Source organism: Gouania willdenowi, chromosome 11 (genome assembly GCF_900634775.1).
Source record: "Gouania willdenowi chromosome 11, fGouWil2.1, whole genome shotgun sequence".
NCBI lineage: Eukaryota > Metazoa > Chordata > Actinopteri > Blenniiformes > Gobiesocidae > Gouania > Gouania willdenowi.
The window spans coordinates 11,747,078-11,771,848 of record NC_041054.1 but is presented as its reverse complement, the minus strand read 5'-3'; the positions used below and the strand labels follow the sequence as shown (position 1 = coordinate 11,771,848).

General features: G+C 38.5%; 1 long non-coding RNA gene across 1 annotated transcript; it reads left to right on the top strand.

The window, feature by feature from the left end:
• The first annotated feature begins 12 nt into the window (after window positions 1-12).
• On the top strand, window positions 13-24,330 carry LOC114472340 (uncharacterized). The gene is made up of 5 exons (XR_003675079.1): window positions 13-132; window positions 5,184-5,256; window positions 10,846-10,869; window positions 15,154-15,253; window positions 24,273-24,330. It is a non-coding gene; the product is annotated as an uncharacterized LOC114472340 (long non-coding RNA).
• The last annotated feature ends 441 nt before the right edge of the window (window positions 24,331-24,771 follow it).

Genomic DNA, 24,771 nt, shown 5'->3' with positions numbered 1-24,771 from the left:
GGTGGGTGTTGATGAGAATGGAAGATGATGCTGTATCCTGAGTTAACCTTTACTGCGGCTCTAAATCCCGGCTTCACCCAGAATTTCATCCACACCAACATCTGACTCCGTCCTGTGTGATATAACCTGAAGGTGAGAGCGGTTTGTGTGAGTTTATCCAGATAAATCCCAGCAGAGGGTAACATTCAAACATCTGTGACCTGTTTGTGTTTTATCCGGACATGTTAGCTTGGCTTTTTTTTTTTTTTTTTTTTTTTTTAAACATGTGGTCCAGCCTGCGAATGATAAGCACGAGAGCAGCACGAGGTTAGCAGTAGCACCACGTGTTATAGTTTTCCACCTTAAGAAAATATAGCGTTGATACTTTTTTTTTGGTGAAATATATCACATTTATATCTAAATTAACGTTGTACATTTATTCCATTTAATAATTGCGTCATTAAAACACATTAAAAAAAAATATACATTATATAAAAAACATCTTAAAGACAAAACATTGAAAACAGAACTACATCCTATGGAAATTACAACAAATACTACATACCAAAACACTGAAGATAATCTATTCTTCCCTTATTGGGTCACATTTAAATTATTGCTTATAAACTAAGACATAGTAATGTGTTTATACGAGAAAGGGTTAAATGTAACATTGGAAAACACAGCATTGTCAATAGCTATTAACAGCTAGAATAACCTTGATGCAGAGACAAAACAAGGAACTTCGAAAGACGAAGTTTTCTTTTCAACTGGAGGAACGTAAACAAAGTCGGGGAATGAAATCTGCAGGTAACAAGGACGACACGAACAACGATGGAGAGGAGGAATGAAAAAAGACAACACTGACTACAGATGAGAATAAATCCTACATAAAAAAGGACAAAAAAAATAAATAAAAATGAAATTGTGTACAGACTGTTTGACCAGAGAGACAAGGTTTGATGTAAATTTTCTGTGTACAAAACAGGGGACGGGACTTGGATAAGCAAACTGCTTCTCTCGTCTCCTTTTTCGGCATGTACAAAAAAAAAAAAGGAATTAAAAAACTTCTGTGAATGCAACCATGTCCGAAATGAACTGAATAAAAAAATAAGTAAATAATTAGTGCACAGCTGTTGCCAGGTATATCTGATTATTTCACGTTTACAAAAAAACCCAACACTTTGTGTAATGAAATTTACCTAAATAATACTTTTCAAAAGCATATACATCACAAAGTGCTTGAGTAGTCAATTGATGATAATATAACACTTAATACACACAATTTTACAACTGTAATAATTAGAAATGTACCAGTATTTCAGTGTTAGAACAAAGCACAGTCACCTTTTGTTTTGTCATCTGCTAAAAGCATGCTTTAGAATGTTGTTTGTGCATGTACAGTAGGGGTGTCCCGATCCGATATTGATCTCAGATTTCGGTCAGATATCAGCCAGAAAATGAAGACCGGTGTCAAAGATCAACCGTAGCAGTGGAGGCAGTCAATAAGGAAACCAGGCTCCAGGTTTTGATGCATCAGTTTTATCTGTTTATTTTTTTAGTTTGCACCACAATCACAGTGTACTTCAATCTCCATTCCACTCTCTACTGAACAGAATGAATGTCCTTATATACAGGTGTACCACTAATTAGCCTGTACCAAGCATGGGGTGACATATAACGTGCATATTAAAAGTACGACATAAATATTTACACAAACACTTCCTAACAGACATTATCACAAACACTAACCCTGTATTAATATCATTAATCTTATTTACATCTCCTAAATTATTAAACTACATATTTACATTGAGCTACACACATCCAGCTCCCCTGTTCCTAGTCTCTGCTTGGTCTCTCCCACCTGGAACTATAAAAAGGTGTCCAAAAGCTCTGGGGAATTTTTTTACCCGAACACCTCAGGAAAGAGGAAGAGAGCATGCACAGGTAAGCTTTGTTGAAGATCACATTTCAATCACATGCAAAATACCAGAACATATTTAATTGTCTTATCTTTCATGTCACTAAGTTATTTATCAATTAACTGAAATGTATTTTCTGTGTTTATCACTAGATGAATCCTGTGGCCTGAACCATGTGCTTCACCATTTGACCAATAAATTAATTAAACCAATACAACAAAAATGTGTCTCTTAATTTCATTAAGCACTGCAGTTTGTCACAGTATTACAATTGACTCTTTTTTAAATTACAACAGTTCATAAGTTTAACAGTCCATAAGTAACGTCACCTCTTCGTTACAATCGGATTTTATCGGACTGCATCTAAAATCTCCGACATATGTATTATATTATATTTATTCAATTGTAGAATACTGTAGATATTATGTTGAAGGTTAAAATTAATAAGTGGGTAAATTTTTCTGGTGCCTACTGTTGCTGACTATTCTCTGTTTGAGTAACATCACTTGATCAAACCTTTTCTAACATTCCACACTACAAAATAAGTAATAAAAGTGTGTATGATTTGTGCTGATATCGCATTGGATCGATATTGGTATCGGCAAATACTCGAGGTTGTGATATCGGTATTGTATCAGAAGTGAAAAAAAAAAAAATGTATCGGTACATCCCTAATGTCTTGCAACAAGTGTAATAGCTGTTTACAGACTGTTGTTTACAGACAGCCCAATATGGCAACACTTCACCTGCTTAAAGCCTAGTTTGTCCAGAAAACTAATCAGCCAATCACATGGCAGAAACCTATTGTCACTCAGAGTTTGGGTGTATTCACACCTATGGCTTGTTTGCTTTGTTCAGATTCAGAAAATAAATCAATACAATATTTGCATATTTCATTTGACCACTTGTTTCATACCGCCACAGAGAGCCATTGCTGTGTTCACATATGACCAAATGAATCCATCTTTGGCAAAAAAACGCGTTCTGTGTCAGAACAAACAGGTGCACTACAACTTTTTCACTTCTGATATGATACAGATATTGATCCGATACGATATCACACGGATCCTACACACTTTTATGACTTATTTTGTAGTGTGGAATGTTAGAAAAGGTTTGATCAAGTGATGTTACTCAGAGAACAATAGTCAGCAACAGTAGGGATGAGAAAAACTGAGCCATTTATTATTAACCAATTGGTTACATACATTTTAACCTTGGACATAATATCTGCAGTATTCTGCAATTTAAATAAATAAACATGAAAAATAAATTATAAGACCAGCATAGATATTCGTTTTCTGGCTGATATTGGACTGATATCCGATATCAATATCGGATCGGGACACCTCTACAAACAGGCATGTGTGAATACGCCCTTAGATGATTTAAATGTGGCAGGGTTGTTAGAAAAAGCGCCGGCTGGCCTGAGAGTTTCAGAAACTGTTAATCTCCTGGGATTATTCCTGTAAAATTCTGCTGGACATCATTTCGCTCTCATGTCACATTTCACTCACAATCACACTGTCGTCATTTGGTACATCTCCATCACATGTGGTGTGATGGACAGGAGCCGGTGGTGGACTGAAGGTTTGAGAAAGAGTCAAATCTATTTCAATTGAAGATAATCTCAGATTGTATAACCAATCAATACAAAAAGTATTTCATTCATGTTGGCTTTTATCTAATCAATAAGAGTTTATGATGATTTAATACTGACTGTTTTTAATGTTATATTATTCATAGATTTTATTGATACTATAATTTTATACTAGGGATGCTGGGACATTATTAGCTTTTTGTTGATATCCGATATGCCAATATTGTTTAACACTAAATTTACAATATTAATTAATATTAATTAATACACAGTCCCTCTCCACCTAAATGTAGGTTATTTCAGTAATGCAAAAGTTATAGAAACTTATTGTTTATCTCTGTAAAGCGTCTTTGAGCACTGTGAAAGCGCTATACAAATAAAATGTATTATTATTATTGAAAGTGCCTGAGTTGTGTTTAATGTGTTTTCTCAGACAACATGACATAAGTTGTTCAATATTGATTGGAAAACAATACGAAATATCATCTGATATTAACAGTCGTTGTCTAATTGAATATTGAGCATATTATTTTGATGCTGTCTAAAACAATTATGTTGAAGTGAAACTTCCTGTGTTGGAGACTGAAGGGTTACAATTCATTAGAGACTGCAGTTATTTATTCAATTAGAATTTAGTGATTTGAACTTTTAATTTTTAAAAAGTAAAGAAATGTAAGGTGTTGATTCCAGTTAACAGGTGTATAGCATGTATGCTACGCTCTTATTGTGAAAGTCTAGATGTTGAATTGGATTGTGTGAACAATGAAGAGTGTTTGGAACAAATGTTTAACCCTAAATACATATATTTCCTTATTTATTATTTATCTGTTTATTTAATAAAAGGTAAATTGCACCCATAATCAGGAAGTAGTGACCCCAAGAAAAAAGTAATTAAGAAGAAGATTTAGTCATATTAACAACAAGAAGAAATTTAGGAGGAGAAAGTTAGTATGTAATCCGCATTTAATATTATTTTAGTCATTTTTTGATATCTTTTTTTTTTCTTCGAGTCTAGTTTCACTTGACCAAATTAAAGATTGTCACTGCCGACTAAAACTCGAACAAAAAAAAATTCTTGTAGTTATTAATTTTTCTCAAACAGAAACAACTTGATTATCCTCATTCACACTAATCTATTTTATACTTATCAATGAAAATGTCACACATTGATTTATCCGGCCTGTGTTTAGTCTTAGTTTCTAAATTGCCCATAGGAGTGAATGAGAGAGTGAGTGGTTGTCTGTCTATGTCGCCCTGTCCAGGGTGTACCCCCGCCCAGCACCCAATGAGAGCCGGAAATTGGCACCGGCAGACCCCCGCGACCCTGATAAAACGGGAATAAGCGGGTATGGATGGATGGATGGATGGATGTTTAGTCTTAATCTAGGTTGACAAGATGATGAGTGAAACCCAATCACTTCTTTATTAGATGGTCATATTTTCTCATGGAATCGTGGTCATGGAAATATCGAGATTGTGAAACTATGAAAAGTTTAAGACATTCGAGCACATGCTAAGTATTCTACGTTATTATTAATCCAATTTCATATGCTGTACTTATGCAGTAAGAATGTCTGAAACTTGAGCTTGAACTAAGAACTCATCATAGTGTTAACAGCCTGTTTTGTCATTGTTTTTTAATCTTCGTAGAGATCACTTCATTTATTTCTTCTTCCCAGTTTCACACACCTCCGTCCATCTCCTCCATCTGCTGAAAGGCTTCCATCGTCGTCCTCTATCCTGAACATTCAGGTAAGTGCAGAAGGCCCTGCAGTTCTCTCATCTATGTTCGTATTGACTGTAGCTGGATAAATTAAAAGCAATGTGTCTAAATGTCGACAAATTATAATTGCGCGTTGAACGTGTTTCCATTGAAGGAGCCTTGTAACTCCCGTGAAATCTCATCCCGCGAGACTTCGCTGCAGGAAGACGGACGCTCCAAACCTCCTTTTAAAATTCTGTATTAGTGATAGACCGATGCATCGGCCGGCCCTTATTATCGGCCGATTTTTGCGTTTTTTACGTGTATCGGCATCGGCCGATGTGGGCTGCTGTGTTTGCCGATCCTCATTTTTTACAGAGAGCAGAAATATTTTTTACTTGTTCTTGTTCTACATCACCTGTTTTTAATATTTGTTAAATATTTTTTTACTTGTTATCGTACTACCTCACCTTTGTTCATTTCAATAAATGTTCCTTTCTTAAATTTGAGACTCGTACCATTTGTTATCATCATTGTGTCATTTTTATGATGTAAATTGAGGGAGCAAAAGTTGTATCGCCTCAAGAAAATCGGCAGTTCGTATCGGTCATCAGCTAAGACTGATAGAAAAAAAATCTGTATGGGCATTGGCCCTAAAAAAATTCACATCGGTTGATCCCTACTCTATTTATTTGTTGTTTCACGTGTAATGTGGCAGTAATGATTTTTAAGTCCTGGTCTCCTCTTCTGTTGACACGTACCGCGCCATGTTTTCTCGGAGAGAAGTGGTCATTGTGACCAGGTATCTCACGTCATGTGACCATGTATGTCACAGTCTGTGACGTGTATTTGCAGAAAAGTGTTTCCTTAGCACTTTTGGAACACATTTAAATATCGAAACGTCTGAAACGTTTCTGGAGTGTTTTTCAAAATTCAGGTGTTTCCATCACCAGTTTTTATTACACTATTTTAGATTTTGCGCATTTTCAAGGGTAACGGAAATGCAGCTTGTGTTGTCCTTAATATGGCAAACCCTGCAGTTGGGTTTTCTAGGTCTAGTTGTGATATTTTGTGTTTTTTTAATCCAGCAATGGACTAGCCACTTGTTCAGGGTATTATTTTGCTGAGTAGGAATCTCAGCTTCTGAACAGGATAAGTGTGTAAAGAGGATTTATGCTTAATTGTAAGTTTAGAGGGGATTTTAGACCAGTTTGTCCCTGCCTGAGTTGGTAAATCTGTTTTACCAGGTATTGTGAACTGGAGACATATCCAGGCTGTACCGTGAGTACACAACCGGCACAGGAGTATAGAGAGAGATTGTTGAGTTAGAGATATTAAACATAGATTAGCGCATATGTGACGCTGATCTTATAAATGTGTGAACAGTGCTGCATCCATCCGAAGCAAAGGTAGATGACGGTGCGCCTACGTACAGCCGTGTTCACGCACTCACACCAGCTCTGTGCTCTCTGTGTCAGCCTAAGCCTCTTCCCCTCCCCCCAACATATCTCCCTTTTTGTCCCTCTCGCCCTCTCCTGACTGCTATCACTATTTCAAGCCTCCGCCGAGGAGAGAGGAAGGGCGAGAGAGTGAGAGAGAGAGAGGCAGACACACACAGATGCGCAGAGAGAGAGAGAGAGGCCGAGAGAGGGGAGGGGGGGGTGAAAGCAGACAGGCTTTAGAGTTCATGTGCACGTGCAGACAACAGAGGAAAGTCTGAGTTGAAAGTAAACCAGGAAAAGGAGCTTCAGGTACTGAAGTCAACACACACAGACGCTCTTTCTATTCTTCTTCCACCTCTGTGTTTCCACTTCTTTGAATGAGATGATATTAGCTGCAATGCATGGTGGAGAGGCCAGAAAAATAAAAAACGTTGTAGAAGGAAGAAAAAAAAAAATGTATTCCTACCCCCTCCTCTTTTCATCTCCCCACTGACACACTCCTCCTCTATCCCTCCCTCTCGGATATTTCTCCATTAACCTCCAGTCTCTCTCTTCGCTGGCTCTCATTTTTCTCCCCTCCCACCTCTTCACTCACACATGCACACGCCCCGGACTCCTTCCCACACATTTTCCTCACCTCACGCGTGCTTACAACCACTTTCACTGGAGAACGACCGCACTGAGCTCAGCTTTAGTCTTACTCCTTTTTTTAAAAAAAAAATATTTTGGTTCTGCTTTGCAGTACTTTTGGCTTTTCAGTTCTAGTCCTCGCCACTCAGGCGCTTCACCCTCACTCTCCTGGGCGCCCCCGAAGCACAGGCTGTGGATTGTCCTTGCAGTAGACTGCATGCCACAAACTCCCTGTCCTTTCCTGTTTTCTCAGTTCTTCTGCAGTATGTACTTGTTTTGTTTTCTCTAACTTTGAGCTCTTTTAGAAACCTTTTTTTTACAAGTCACTCAGGGCTGAAGAAATCATGTGATGTGAAGAAAGCAGGGGAAGAGAATGAAAATGAGGTAAAAATGGAGAGCATGGTGTGTGGAGAAAGTAAGAAAGGCTGAGGGAGAGACAGAGCAGAAAGAGTACCGGCATTTGTAAGAAAAATAGGAGGGGGTAGAGAGGAGGAGGACCAGTAAGGGACAGACTGAGGAAGGAGGGTCGGCTGGTTAGCAAAGGGCCAAGTTGCGGGAAAACAGCAGAAATGAGTCCATGACCAGATGAAAGTGGACCTCTCTCCAAACTCCAAGCTCTGCTTTCAGCTCGCTTCAGATTTTTTTCCGCCGACATGATTTTTCATCACATCTCCGACTACCCTCTCATTCATCTGTGAGTATTCTGCACATACGTGTCTCCTTTGCTCTTCTACACATGCTTTTTCTTTTCCCTCTCTTCTCTCAGGTTTCCCTCTCACCTTCACTTCGTTTCCCCACTGTCCTACTTGTTTGAAAAAACGTGTTCCCTCGGTTGCTAATCCCCCCATCCTGTTCATCTATCCAATCTCGCGCTCCACCTCTCACCCTCTTTCATCGTTTCCCTCTCCCTTTCCTCCCTCTGCGCCTCTTTATCATTAGTCATCATCGCTTTCTATGCCTTCCTTCAGGAGAACCTCTGCTAACACCTTGATGAGGGCTTTGGAAAGGCATCGCTAAGCATACTCGATTTTAGCAGCCATGAATGGGAGGCTTGCAGACGGAGAAGGGCAGGAAATGTGCGTGTGTGCTTCTATCTATCCATGCTAATCTTGTGCATCTGTGCCAGTGTGTGTTAATATGCCGGGGTGTGATTCGCAGTTAAGGGAGGCGGCAGCGGCAGACGATCACTCTTCTACACGCATGCGTGAAGTTGAACAATCACGTTTCATCTTTCATTATCAGGGAAATGAAGCACATGGGATAAAATTCAGTAAAAACCGTATTGTGCTAAGACAGCGACGACCACTTACTGTTGTCCCGTTTTCTACTTATCCAGTACTTTCCACTCTTTTTTCATGCCGTCATTTCTATCTTTTCATCCGGGTATATCAACTCTATCGTTGTAAAGACAAAACGCAAAGATGACTTTAGTATCTATGAAAGATAACGACGGATCTGCTCCTCGACATCAAACTAAAGAACAAATTAATGACTGGCTGGGTATTTTTTACCCATTTAATGGAGGTTACTGTTTGTTGTAGCTGGTTGAGTTTGGGTGAAAATTAAAGCTATAGTGAATATTACGACATGTAAAACATAAAAGATGACGACAGTGGGGAATTATTTTGTTTCGTTGGTGGAGGGAAGGTGCTGTTAGGATAAACTGAAGAAGGTGACGGAGGCACATGATGTTGAAGATCAGTCTGCGCAGATCATTTGTGGTTTAGCCCGGGTCTAAAATGGGGACAGGAGCATCTCCGGTCCCCAGCTGTATAAGTGCCTGCCCTGCCTTTTATTTACTCAGCTGCCTATTCATGTTCACACACATTTTTTGTTATCTAAATTTAAGATCCTTCTCTGGAATCGCTACTTTGAGATTGTCATGGTGCATCCCTGTTTTTGTGTGTGTGTGATATGAGGCATTGCCTTTCTTTTTTTAGATTTTTTTTTAACAAAAAAATATCTTTATTAATTTCCATGCACGCATTATCGAAGGAAGGTAACACATAATTAAAGTGGAATCAAATATTTTTGGCTTCTTCCCCCCTGTTGTCAATGTCCGGCTAACTGCACAATCGAGACCGTTAAATAACAGTTACTGGCCTAGTTCTTTAATAACCGCCAGTGTCTATATGTGAGCTGAATCAATTCATATGCAATGATTTGATTAATTCACAATGATACCCTATATAGGGTAGACGGCATCACTGCAGTCTGCGATAGGCGGAGGGGGGTCGCTTTTGTTCGTCGGCGTCCCTGGGTCAACCTTTCCGTGACCTAAACTTAAGCTCCTGGAAAAATAAAAGAGCATGACTTTGATGTCAGTTCGTATTTAAATTCATGGTAAAATCAATTGTCGTCAGAAGACGTGAAGACAGAGACATCTTGCTAAACTTGAGCTTATACAGTATATGTTTTTTTTCTACTTAAATGTAGCCAAACCTGCACAACACCTTTAATTCTTTTCCTCGGGGAATTTAGGGGAACGGTCATTGTAGTTGGACCCCCCAGGTAATAAACCATTTCTCAGACTGAAGGACTGGTGTTATGTAACCTTACATAACTGAGGCTGCTCATGATACGTGCCTCTGAAGGAGACGCTATATGGGTCTGCTTATGGTATGAACTCACTGGCAGGGTCAACACACGCCTGAAAAGCTGGGACTTAAAGGGGACGAGACCCCAGGCTGTGTTAAGATACTGCAGTGTGTGTGGAAAGACTCCCAAAGACTCAGGAAATAAAAGGACCTCACAAAAGGCAGTCTGCCTTATTTTAGTAAATGTCTATTTAATTAGTAACTTGTAATGATTCACTAGCTTTTAATTCTACAATTATTTCAGACTTTTATCTCAAAATGACATAATGAATATGCCTCAAATCTTTATGGCCTGTGATTAGCTTGCTTGGAACCAGCTTGCTTTCACTTCATTTGCCTCTTTGTCACACGACGCATGAGAAAAACTACAGTCCAGTGGTGTTAAGGTTTCATGACAGCTCGTGTGTTTCTCATTCATAATTGATGACATTCGACCGCAGCATACATTATTGGATCGAACAGGCCTCAGGAATTCCCACGCAAGCTGCTATTCATGTGAAGCATATTTGAATATTTAAATGTTTGTTATGAAACTCCAAAATGAAGGAGCTCTCAAAAACCCAGACACACGGTGAAACAAGAAAGAAAAAGATTGTAATGTTCATATTAATGTAAATCAGTTTGCACACTATATGACAATCACACGCACATGCATCCATCACGGGGTAAAATCCTCAACATGGCATGCAAATTTTAGTCTGGACTGGACCAGCTTTTTTTTGGTGAGAGCAGCATCGACTTTAGTATTTTACACAACACATTTTACAATGTTTTTTATAAAAGCAAAAACAACCAAAGGTTTAGTTTATGAGAACTATATCCAAAGTCATAGTACCGATACACCTGGGGTGCCAAGGTGATTCAAAATCCAATATTTTTAATGTAGGCTACTATTATACAGCCAATTAATTATGAATATTTAATGTTTGAATAATTTCCTAGTGTAATATAATTCCTGTTTATCTTTCAGGTCAAGCCAAAAGTTGATTGTGAGGTAAGAATATCTCTCTTCTTGTATTTCTTTGTTCTTATTCTTGAAGCGTGAATAAACATCACATTGTGCCGTTTCTGTTTATCTTGTTGTAAAAATCAAGAGTCCCACTGTGCAGAGGTTAGCTAAATGGCCCTCAGCACTCAGGAACACTTGGTCAGCCATTTTTGTCCACGAACCGATCGAAACATCAATGCACCATCGGGATAATAGAATTACCCCTCCCCGACTCATCCTGTTGTGATTAACCTCACAGATATGTGCTATCATGGGGCCACATGTGAGAGCAGCAGGCGGACAAACCCTCATTTTCCTAGCACGCCTGTTTGAGTGTGTTCGGTGTGACACTGTGGACTGTGACTTATCTCAGCCAGCAACAAGTGGAAGGTCATCAGCTGGTCACGTCCCGATTATCAGATGTTGCTGAAAAGTGAGAGACTGCGGGGATAAAGGCCGGCCTATTGTCGAACCTTGAAGCTGGCTGTGGAGATGCCTCACATTACATTTCTGTCTTTGTGCTGATGTCACTCCGAGCCCATAGACCGGCAGTGTTAGCAGAAGAGCAGCATTCTGTCTGTGACACACAATAGAGCCCTTCTTGCTATTATTTTACGTTGTTTTCGCAGGGCCTGGCGAACTGTTGATGCAGACCGTTGATGTGGTTGAGCGTTACAGTTCATCAAAATGAACTCTGAACTGCAACTTAAGCTTCACCAATATGGACCAAAATTCATAACTCTAAATTTTTTCTCAAAATGGCAGTATACAATATCAATCTCGATTTTTTTTTTAAGTTAATAGTCTTACCTGAAAGAAAATTCTGGGTGTAATTTGCCGACTCAAAATGCCACACAGGCTCATTTATTAACAAACCGCTGCACAATATTAGGGACGTCCCTTTTTCACTTCCAATACGATACCGATATTGCAGCCTTGCGTATTGGCCGATACCGATATCGACCCGATACAATATCAGCACGAATCATACATACCTATTACTTATTTTGTCGTGTGCAATGTTAGAAAAGGCTTAATCTAGTGATGTTACTCAAACAGAGATCAATAGTCAGCAACAGAATGTATGAGAAAAAACTGACCCATTTATTATAAACCAATTGGTTAAATACATTTTAACCTTCAACATAATATCTACAGTATTCTAAAATTGAATAAACATAATATGATATATGTTGGTGATTTTAGATGCAGTCCAATAAAATCCGATATCAATATCGGATCGGGACACCTCTGCACAATATGTGCCACTTTTGGCTATTTTCCCTTTAAGGGACAGCACGTGTGAGTGAGTTCTGTAGTGTGGCTTGTTCAGAGAACGTGTTGGTTAGGACGCACGCATATTTTATTACAAAATAAGCAATGAAATAAAAATATATTGTGATAGACAATATTGTAATTTTCTATATAGCCAAAACAAAAATCTTGATATACTGTTCTTTGAATCTCGATATATTGCCCAGGCCTAACTGCAATGTGTTCATATTTTTTGCGATAGGCTGCATATACATGAGCGAACTTCCCTTAAAGTGAAACTGGGGCTGCTGGAGTGACAAGACACTTTATCCAATAGAGTCAGGACTTTTATGTGCTGTTTTGTCAGAGAAACGTCTGTTTATATAATGTGATAAGCAAATTATTGGCCCTGCTCTGTTAAGTCCTGCTGTTTTGTGTTATAATTTTCATTGTATTATAATAGTTGTAATTATTTTTTGAAGATTTAAACATGCAAATCAAATTACAGTTGTATAAATTGCACAAAATCAGGTATTCTTTTCCAAATGTGATTGTCTTGCACCCACCGTCACACAATGTTTCCCACATATTCAAGGTTTACTCACAGATTTGTAACAATTTGTAGCACTTTGTCTCCACCCTCCCACTGTGTGCCCTAAATGTGCTTCACGTCATCTGACACATTTTAAGCATTGTTAGAAACTGCTACATCACTGACTTCATCTGTTTGAACAATAAGAGACACTATGAGACACAACAATGGACTTCAGGAAAGGTTTTACCCAACAGCCGCGACACACTTCTTTTTGCTGTGTACAACATTTTATCCCCCAACATAAATCAAAGCAAGTCATTGCAGTATACTGTTTGCACACTTAGGTTCTCAACCCACGGTTACGTGACCTGTTTTTACCTTACACTTTAGCAGAGGGCAAGAATACTTACATTTCCAGAAAGTACGACACTTGGTCTGGCTTTGTTATACTTAAACAATAGTTTGCAAAGTGATTAGAATCAAAGTAATTTCATAATAACCTGAAATGTTTCAATCATGTTTAAATTAATCTCTTTAACATGTGTCTGTGTGCAAAAATAGCTCAAACATCTTTAACATCTTCAACATTATATAATCAATCAAAAAGCGCAAACCTCTGCGAAGTGCCAATTATCCTCTTTACTAGATATGGCAGTTATCCTGATCATAGTACCATCATTGTTCATACTTACAAGAAAAAAAAAAATGTATATCCTCATTAATAACAATAAAGTAGGTCCAGGTGTAAGGGCACTTCCATTTTTTTTGAATGATCACGATGAATCTGTATCCGATCTGGATGAAACTCAGAGGAATAATTGAGGTAACTGAGGAGCCAAAACAACATAGTCTAAATAGATATTTTTTTTATTTTTCAAACTGACCCAGAATCAGTAATATTGATCCAGTTCCCCTCCAAAACTTAATGGAATCATCCATGGTTTAAGGTCTGTCTTTGGTTAAAATTTTTTCAAAATCTGTTTACTATTTTTGTCGCAATTCTGCTAAGAGACAAACAAACAAAATAAACTCTGGTAAAAAATATGACCTCATTGATGGAGATGATTAGAAATATTAACAATTATGAATGAGAAAATCTACCCGCCACTTATTGATTGCTCTTTGATTAAATTCCTACCATACAAATAATTATTGTAACATTTTCTGAAGGACATATTCTGTTATAAAGTTCCTTTGTTTTTCAATAGGCTTGTATTCTAAAACCAAAAGCAGCTTCTTTCTGCTACATACGACTAAAAATCGTGTCAGCAGCAACATAAAACAGTGACAAATATGCAGTAGAAGTATGTCTCCTAGTTTTACAGAGCAGCTGCAGAAGAGTACAATTATAGTGTGCCTTTTGGGATTACGCCAATCACAACAAAGTATCATAGTTTCCTGCACGTAACCCTGAAAAGTCCTCATTTTGTTAGAAGGATTCAAATAAAGCCTCAGACAGGACGTGAAAAGTGGAAGTCGAGGAAAAGTGAATGTTTGGTCGCCCTGTTCAGCACATGCTGTTCACATCAATGTAAATGTAACAGATGTGTTTCAGTGTAGTTGTAGGTGGATGTTTTATTTAGGCTCATTCTAATTATTTTCCGCCATAACAATATTTGCATTGTAACAATACCATGTTGTCATTAGAAATAACAAAAACGTTGCTAATTTTAACGATAAAAGGCTGATGATCGTCACACTCTCCAGTGGAAATGTTGCATTAGGATTATAGTCTGTAAACAGTTTGTAGCATGTGTGCAAATGAGGCTGCTAATGTAATATTTTCATGGGTCAGTGATAAGAGGGGATCAGCTCCTGCAGTACAACATTGGTTTGGTATGGGTTAACGTCTGAGGACGGGTGGAATGTGTCCGGGTCAACAGGGAGAATTCCTCAGTCCTTCGCGACGAAATCACTGCACCGACAAGAGTCTGCCACCCATTATAGCCTGCACACTGCCTGCCTCTCGCTCTCTCACTTTTCCTCTCTCTTTCTCTCTGTTTGGCTTCATGTCCTTCTCTCCTCTCTTCCTCTCACTTGCATTTCATCCGTTCTTCTTTTGTTCCTGCTCACTCTTTGTCTCTTTGCTGCTTCTCTGGTGTCTTTTTTGGTTTATCCGACTGTCTGCCTGATCTTCACGCCTGCTATTTAGCTGTCCTACTTTTCCCGTGTCTTTCGTCTTGTCTTCCTTTTTTCCTTTTTAACTCATGATGCCTTTAGATGTTTATACTCCAAGCGTCACTTCTTCACCGCCGCCTGGATTCTATCCGTGCTCCAACCCCTCGCCCCACCTATTTTTTCTCACTAACTGCAGTGCACTGAGTTCAGTGCTGCAGGTGCTTTCAAAAGGACATGTCAGGAGTGCAGGGGAGGGAGAAGGAAGAAGACATGAGCATATACATTCTACATTCTTTGTACACTCTTGAACGCAGCGCAGTAACATGCATGTGGTGCCTGGTGGTGCTGGCCATGTATGATTTATACGGTGTGTTCCCACACAGAGGCTGATGGCTTTCATACCGCCTGTCTGTGTTGCTGCGTGGAGGAGTTTGCAGTGTCTCACCCCTTCATTGGCTGACAGCGGGACGGACAGACCCCCAGGTACAGTGTTTCCGCTGATGGCATATGTGGCGATTTGACACAGTCAGTTCGTCACGCACACGCTCGCCGAGGGGAAGTGCATTTCCTGCTTCTACACAGATGTGGAGACACAGGCTATGTTCGAACTGGCACACTCTGTTCTATACAAACTCAATGAGTGTATACTGTCTACGTAAGGTTAGGATGATTAGAATGATGAACGTTCCCACTGAAGTATACTTCAAAGTTTCCCAAGATGCATTTCTAACCTATGACAAAAACCTGAAGCACACCGAGATAAATATCCCCATTGATTCGCCACCTTCTGAAAGTACTTTAAGGGAGAAAGTGACCAAGTAGAATATCAACATCTGTTCATTTGATCCATAAAACTCATGAAAACACATTTCATGCCGACTTGCCATTGTGCTACTGGCTAAACTTCCAGTTAACTTCAAAACAACAGCCCTATTTACAAAAGCGTTAAAAAACTAATGGAAGACAAGAAGAGATGCTTTTGTTTTGAAAAGGGGATGTTTGACTTTTAGCTTGAAGCTGGTCCAAGGACGATTTTACATTCTGCTCCCAAAGCACTGTGGGGCGGTTGAGTATGACTAGTGTGCCCACCGTTTATACTTCAAAAATGTCACCATATAGTATACATCCGGGTATTTATCTCTATCTTTGCATACTATCTAATGTGAACACACTACATATTAATTTTGACATCAGACCTTGTATAAGTAGTACGTCAGTATGCCATTTCAAACACAGCCACAGAGGGAGCCAGACTTACCTGGAGACTCTTAAATGAGACTTGTGGACAAAAAAAGTGCACCTGTGAGCATTAATGTAACTCTTGGTGAATACTAAATAACTTAGAAACTTTAATATGTTTTAAACAAAGAAATATTATGTTGAGCTGATTTTCTTAGTTAGTTGCTATATTTTAATTTGTGTGAAAGTATGGGACATGAAAGTTATGAGATAATCATAAGTAATCCCTTTGTGGACATCACTAGTTTATAAAAATTATTTTTTTAAAAACACAAAAACATAAACTATTATACTTTATTAAATTTTTTTTATTTATTCAGTTTATTGCCGACATGGTTGCATTCACAGAAGTTTTACTTGTCATTGGATTTTCCGTTCAGAAAAGGATATTAAAAAACAAACAAAAGAATTGGTTATTTGATTTTCATTTTACAGTTCAAAAATTAATATTGAATTTCAAGGCATTTTTTTCTTATCAGGGTCTGGAAGGAATAAACAAAAATTGAAAAAACCGGTTGATTTTCCGATTTAAAAAAATGTTTTGTTTGTTGTTTCTTAAGCCTCAAACTTCAATCCTAATTTTTTAATTTTAAAAATAAAATAAAATAAATTATCCTTTTCTGAACGTAAAATTCAAGGGGAAGGCTTTGGATACCTGGGGGGGGTTCATATACGGATGTTTGCTTGTTGACCACTAACACAGCCATGATTACCTTCATCTCGTTTTCGACACATCATTAATGGTAGAGGTTGAAAAGCTCTGAATATTTTGGAAATTCAGTTTTGAAAAAAAACAGACGTCAGTGTCAGTTCTGCATGTGATTTTAAACACAAATGTGCTACAAAGGAACAGTTTTAATTCTCCAAATTGAGGAGAGATGCAGGGGAGGTGAGACGTGAGTAATAGTTGTGACTGATGATGTCACAGACTTCAGCTGCCCCCTGACCCAGCTTTAGGATGGCAGCACGCAGACACCCGTGGGTAACGCATGCCAAAGCATATTAAAGGCACAGAGATGGAAAGAGGAGGTTGGAGAACAAGCAGAACAAAGCTTAGGGGGATAGACAGAGAGAGAGCAAGGACGAGACAGATAGGAGGGTGTCAGATTAGAGACACGGTAGCGTTTGCTGCTCTCTGCTGCAGCAAACGATCTGCTTTCAGTTTGTGTTCAACAAAACTGCCTCAGGTTTCTGCAGCGCTCCATTGGCTCATTCTTTGTGACTAATGTGAAAACAAAAAGATATTTTAGTGAAATGAAAAGGGAAATATTAGCATGAATTCAAGTCACAAATTAATCACTACATATAACGGCTAACTAGTAAAATCACATTTAACATGTCGCATTTTGTGCAGCCTCTCTGGAATGAGCTTGTCCTTCAATTTGTGTTTTTACCAGGTAAGGGAGGGGACATTTGGTTGCGAATTACTGACCTTAAGTTTTTTATTTGAGCCATAGACTCTTTCTTATAGTCAATCAGCAGAGATCTAACAGAAAGCATTGCAAATGTTGCTGTAAATAAGAACCATTTTCATTTTCTGTTTGATGTTTAAAATAGTTAAGTAAAACTACATTACATTTCGGCCCGAGCTCGACAGAATACAACCCAAACCAGTTCAGACCCGAACGAAGCAGATTTTTTCTTTTAAGCCCGAACCCTGTACAGCCTGACTCTATTCAAATCTGTGCTGGTACACAGCTCAAGCATGAGTCATTTATATGTTTTTAAACATTATTTATTCATTTTCCAGAGGCCATCCTTAGGTTCACCTGCTCAGCATCCATTTGTGCATCTTTCTTGCACGTATCGAAACACATCACCGTGCCTTGCATTGTGCCCTGAGTCAGTATAGAGTTTAGTACTAGATGGTATAGTGAGATTAATTAAGAGGATTCCTACCACCAATAATTGGATTTATATGATGAGTTTACTTAATTACCTTTAGTAGTAATGAACTGTTGAAACAGGGATTCATTGTTAATCGGGGGCTGAGGTACATGCCTGGAATTGAAGTAATAAGTGCTTTGCAAAGAGTAGTTTCCTGCCATTTAATAAAAACACCGTTTTACACTTCTCTCGCTTCTCACTTATGCTTGTCTGTCAAATTTAAAGTATTTGGTAATCTCTTGGAACAAGGAACAAAGAACAACTATCTATTAATGTGTCTGTTGCTTCCTCTCCCTCATTCATCCATGGTCACTGTCTGTCAACTGAGCCCACACAGTGAAATTTCCAAAAGAGAAAATGATAGTGTGCTTACAACAATTGTAAAGTGAGTGACAGCAATGCAAATAAAGGAACTGCTGAGCTCGCTGCCTTTCACATCCTCCTGTGACAGAACCACTCACAGATCGACTTCCCCGTGATTCACCGGGTCCACTCTGTGCAAAGAAATATGCAATTTATGATGATTCATGAAGACACAAGTGGCATTTGTTTTGCTCAGATCACCGAAGGACAATGACGTATTTGATCTACAACCTAAATGATACAGAGAACAACTACATTATTCTGAATAATAACAGGAAGCTTGTAAGGGTGCAACACAGCTCTGTAATGTGTATTTACAGTATGTACTTCATGAGTTTTCATAAATCGGTCCATCCTCCGTACCTGCTTACCCTGTACACACACCTACAGACAATCACAAGCACAGACACACTCACCAATTAAACTAATACACGTTTTCAGAACACACAGCGAAAACTTAGCACATTCATGGGAACATGCGAAAGTTGCGGATTACGACCAATGGACAGTTCGTATTGGGCTACAAAACAACAAGAATTTGATCAGAAATGGCATCCTAATGAGCTAATGATTCAATATGTTTTAATCAAGGCTGTTAATGAGAATATTTAAAAACACAAAGTATTTTTTAAGACTGCCTTTATATTGAGTCGTGTGTTATGGTAGATCTGTAGCCACAGCTGTAGATTATTATCATATACATGATCTTCCACCAGAACAATCGTCTCGTGCACAGTCTATGATATCAGCTTATAGTGAAAGAAACCAAACTAAAAGGGTTTGTAAAATATAACCACTTAATCACAGTAAACCATCAAGAGATTACAATAAAGTTTCTCTTCCAGGGCCAAGCAATGAATCCAAGAAAATTCAGATCAGAAATTCTTCCATAATATGAAACGTTAGCCTACAGCATGCTGTAATTTTCTCTTTGGTGTCAAAAAAGTCACGCTTGAAGCATAAAGAACTAGCGTTTATCACTGAGATCTATCTTAAGAGTGGAGAAACCTTGAGCTGGAAGTGGAAAGTGGTTTTTCAAGCAGCCACTCAGCACTCGTGTGTTTGTTTTGGTCTTTATCAATTCAAAGTCACATTTAGCTCTGACTCCCAAATGGCTCTTGATTCTTTGATCTGGCAGCCAAGAGATGAGCTGATACGCACAATTGAGCATTTTCAAGGTGATGCACAACAGCGAAAGAATTGCAGCTATTTCTCCTCTAAAGGTTGTTGTGATGATATTTCTCATCATTGACGAGACTTGATACGGATAATTATAACTAAATAGCATCCTATTATAGTTCTTCATAACCGCAAATGTCACAGATCTGTAGGTCTATGGTAAGTTTTCCATCATAGTGAATATAGGCGACGGGTGATTGTATCAACATAACAAATTATAAGGGTAAATATTATTGTTTTTTTACTGGTTTATAAAAAGGCTTAAGCTTTTTTGTAATTGCAATTATACACGATATGTAAAAACAGTGTAATTCAATTATATATTTCTTATTACTCTGCAAAAAGGTAGTATTTTCACAAGCATTTATTTGTTTGTGTGTCTGTTAAGAGGAAATGGTCAAAATAATTTATGAATTTTGACAAGTTTTTAACAAAGATAGACCTTTGGCATGGAAGATTCCATTTTATGTTTGAGTGGATCCTGATCAATATACTGATTTTGGTTTCCAGTTGATTCTAGTCGGATTCCGTTTTCAAAAATCAAAAAATCCCTATCTCTAATCATGGGCGAAATTTCTATAATTCATATCTAGGTTTGTAATTGAACGATCTTTATAAAATTTTACTTAATCATGTCAGGTTGGGTCTTCAATTAGCCCACCAAGTTTTATCTGTATTCATATCGGATTGTGCATTTCATCGCATGTCCATACATTTGGACCTACTGTATCGTTATTTACCCTAGAACACAATCTAAAATTAGTAACACCATCACTAACGCTAGGTGTATTTTACGTCATCAATATACTCAATAAAAAGTAATTATCATGTATGACAATACATGCCAATTTACAGTTGTGTTCTTTTATTTTCAGCTATGCCATGTCTAACAAAATGAAAAAAAAAAACTACATTAGGTGGACTGAAAAATTAGGAATGTAAGAACAAAAAATTCTGAGAAAAAAAAGAATGAAACTGGAAACATGGCATTTGGTTCATCCATTTTTGGGGCATTTGAGGCTTCCCTGGTGAAGGTATCATCTCCTTGACACATGGACAGCTGCAGGAGAGAGGAACAAAAAATGACTTTTTTTTGATTGGGTAAAAATGATCATCTGACTAAAATATTTTTATCATCCTATGAATTTCCTTGGAAATCACCACTTTTTGATATTTATTTACAACTGCTGGACTAAATAAAGATAGCATGGAAATTTCAGGACCACTTTTACAATGCTTTTTTTAATAGTATTATACTGTGATATAGTAGTAGTATATTAGTTGTTATTATGGATTTATTGATTGATAAAAATCAATTACATTCTAATTTCACGACTTATGCCAAAACAGAGATCATTATTATCTGCTGGTGTGTTTGATCCCTTTCTCAGTGTAAAACTTTTTTTTTAAGTACCAATTTAAACTGCAGTGAAAAACATTGGAATATCAGCACTCTCTGTCATTAAAGTGAGAACCCTCTCATCTCCATTATCTGCTGAAGTCCACCATCAGTGATGCAGGAGTGGAGCAGTTCATCCGCAGCCCACAGCTGATCCCACGCCTCTGTCAGTTCTCTATAAACCTCGCTTAACCATTTTAACCGACAATGACCTCAAAGCACTGAGGTTTTGGCTGTAGAGATGAGTGGTTTTTCCCAAGTGTACAGTTAGTAGCTGTGCTGCTGGTAACATATCACCCTTTCAAACCCCCCTCCCACCTCCTCTTCCCCCTTCTCCTCCTCCTCTTCCTCCTCCTCCTCTGTGGTGCATCACCTCACAGAGCTTTCAATCTCTTCTCCTCTCTCCTTCACTCTCTGGCTTAATATTGATCTGAATTCATTTGTTTCCTATTGATTTGCTACTCCAGCTTCTGCCGCATTGAGCAAACACAAGGACACACACCAGGGCTGAAAAAAATAACAAAAAAAACAGGCGTGTCTTGCACGCACCTCGCACGTGCGTGCAAGACCCAAAAAATGCCCATTTACAATGCGCTAATTCATTAGCTGCTTTGCACACACACACACACACACACACACACACACACACACACACACACACACACCTTAGTTTTGAGAGGTCTCTGTTCAAGCGTCGAACAAGCTAATGCCATGCAGAGAAACCTGGACTTGGTATTGATTAAACACTTGAGGAACAAGAGGAAAACAAAAGCTGCAGCAGCAGGTGACACGATTACACCTGTAGTTCAGGTTTTCCCAGGTTTGTTTGTTGGATCATCTTCAGTTAACAGAGCAGATTGCTCAGAATACTCAATTTTAGCTTCATCATCATTCTGCCCTCTGTCCGGTTCAGCTATTAAAGTGATTTAATATTATTTCCAAATTGATTTGAATGATACTTTTGTGAAGGGCAGCACACTTAACATCAAATATCTAACCACTGACTCTGTGATTTCCATCTGTAGAATAGTTTGCTTAAGCTCGTGTGGAAAGCTTGAAAAGGAATTGCCATCAGAAAAACATTCATTCATTCATCGTCCGAACCACTTGTCCCTGTTCACCCTTGAGGGGGCACCATTCCACCATCACAGCGTGTGAAAAACAGAAATGAAAACGATATCACCATAAAATTAAATTAGAAAAATGCGATTTCAATTCCTTAAATGGGCTAGCCTTTCCTTTAAAGTACTTTATTTATATTTTTCATTTATATACTGCAAAGTTTTGCTATTTTTCAATTGTAAAAAAACTAAATCATTAATTAAAGCTGATATCCGTAGTTTCTGAGAGGACGTCTCGATGTCCCGCCCTCAATAGCTCCACTTCCTCCCACTGCCTCTGCAATCTACCAGAAGCCACGCCTCTACTTTTTTGCACTCGCATTGCGGAACATAACAAGGTCGCATCGGGTCGCATTGATATATGTCTATGGGTCAGGTAAGAGCCAAAATCATATTTGACTGTTTGCTGTTTTGACACGTGGTCTGTTTCCGTACACAGTTCCACATTCACTTTGATTGACAGTCTCAAAAACGGGAAGATTAAGCCTATTGGCTGGGCACATTCGGCGATCTTTTCCATTTGTATAGGAGTCTATAGGACGAAGGAGGGACTTATATACATTAATGACCACCAGCAGTAAACCATAGTAAAAGACAAGTTAGGTATTTTTCTCATTTCAAAGAATTATACATAAACATAGATTTCTCAGAAACTGGATATCAGCTTTAAGTTAAAATAAAAAACAATTTAAAAATGTTTATAAAGAATGTAAACCACTGGTCACTTAATTCTTATGCCTGTAGAGCGGGAGGGATTTTTTTAATAAATATAAAATAAAATAAAATGATTTGTGTTTTAATTTCTATGATTGCAGCAACACATTCCTAGTATGGTAAAACTATCCTGACAACAGTCTAACCCAGCATACGTTCCCTATTCGTAGGTTAACAATTCGACTCTTGGTAAATTCTGCTTAGCAATGATAGAGCTGACATTCGAAGATAAAAAAAAATAAAGTGGCATCTCTATAAACTCTTGGCCACACTCAAGATGGATGGAGTTCAGTGCGACATCCCAAAGGAAAATTAACTCACACTTTATCTCACATTTGATCAAAGCAGGGGCGGAAAGGGGAAAAGAGTGCTCGCTGTATTCATAAACGAGAACTTTTGTGTGCAACACAAGAATCTCTTCTTGCGACCGACTGGATGGAATCATTCACGTCTTTCTGCACATCAAGAGGATTAGTTGGTTTAAAACTTTCCGTGCAGAGCGGCGGTGATTGTCCTCTGCATACTGTGCTGTTGGCCAACTTTGCAAACCCCCAGCCTCTCCAAATGTTTCTAGGTGGCATCAAGTTGCCATGACGCCAGACTGTTTGTCCTGCCCTCTGACCTGGTTTCAGGACATGCTGTGCTCAGTCAGACTGCATCTCCTGCAGCGGCTTGAGTTCAAAGGGCCGAGGGAGAAGAGGCAAAGTGGGAGAGGTTGTGCGTCTTCACAGTAATATTAGATAAGATGCACCACGGGTGATTTTCTGCCTAAAGCTTTCCTAAAGCCAGGAACACACTGAGCCATATCACATTTCCCGCCAGCACTAAAAGTCCACAGTCTCTCTCTCTAAATGTCATAATTGTTGCATTTGTTTGGCAGACTGCTGCTTAATTAACTAAGTGTGGATGATCATTTATTTTTTACTATCTCTGCTTTGTCTCGTACTCTGCATCACAGTCTGACAAGTCCTGTTCCGATATTGATATCGGTCCGATATCAGTCAGAAAACAAATATCAGATTTTATCGAGCTGCATTTAAAATCTCCGATATAAGCAATTCGATAAGTTTTTTTGGTTTTTGTCCCTGCCCTTCAGTTGTTCCCACCATATACTGACAGTAAACTTGAATAGTTCTCTGTTTGAGTAACATTACTTTATCAAGCATTTGCTAACATTCCACACTACAAAATAAGTAATAAAAGTATGTATGATTCATGCTGATATTGCATCGTATCGATATTGGCATCGGCTAACACTCAAGGCTACAATATCGGTATCATATCTAAAGTCAAAGAGTTATATCAGGACATCTTTACTGACATGGGATACATTCTCATATCTGTGGTGTTGATACATTCAATACTCGACAGCCATTTAAGGTGTTTTTTTTTTTACTTTGAGCTTCCCTAGGACACACTATTATGATCTCATTGCGCTTCACTTGAGAACTGTAGGGCGTTTTAGTGGATCAAATGTTTTGTCTAGGTGACTCGCATAGTTTATTTCCATACTCCAGTCTCCTGGTATATTTGTTTATTGATTTTCCCCTCCTTTTCCTGTGGTATGCTAATAATCTGCACAACGCTCTGTTGATTTCAGGAATGCCATGGTCAACCATTGAGGCTCCCCTGTGAGAGAAGGGCATGGGAACCAAGCCGCAGCTCCCTTTCGGTTTTGAGGTAAAGGCTTTGGCAACGTCTGTTCCTTCTAGAACACACAGAGAAAGAAAATAGCTTCATGGATCTGATGATGGAGACAAACATATGCACATGGGTTCAAGTTCTCTGATCATACTTAAACTAATGTTTCACAACAAGTCTAATTTCATTCTGATGAAATAAAGCCAGAAGAAAGATGGAGCGCTTCCACTGTATGTCGTTAGAGCTGAGCGCATGTTCTCGGGCTTTCTCTGACAGGGTAGCTTCTCGTGAAGAAAAATGCAGCAATAAAGACACAAAAGCTGCAGTGCATCATTTGTCACCCACAGAGTTTAACCGAGTTTGAAAGAACACGTTTTTTTAATAAACAAACTGACATTAGAGCTGCTGCTGCCATTTTGGAAGCTGAACAGTGAGCTGCTGCCTCTGTTCATTTTGAT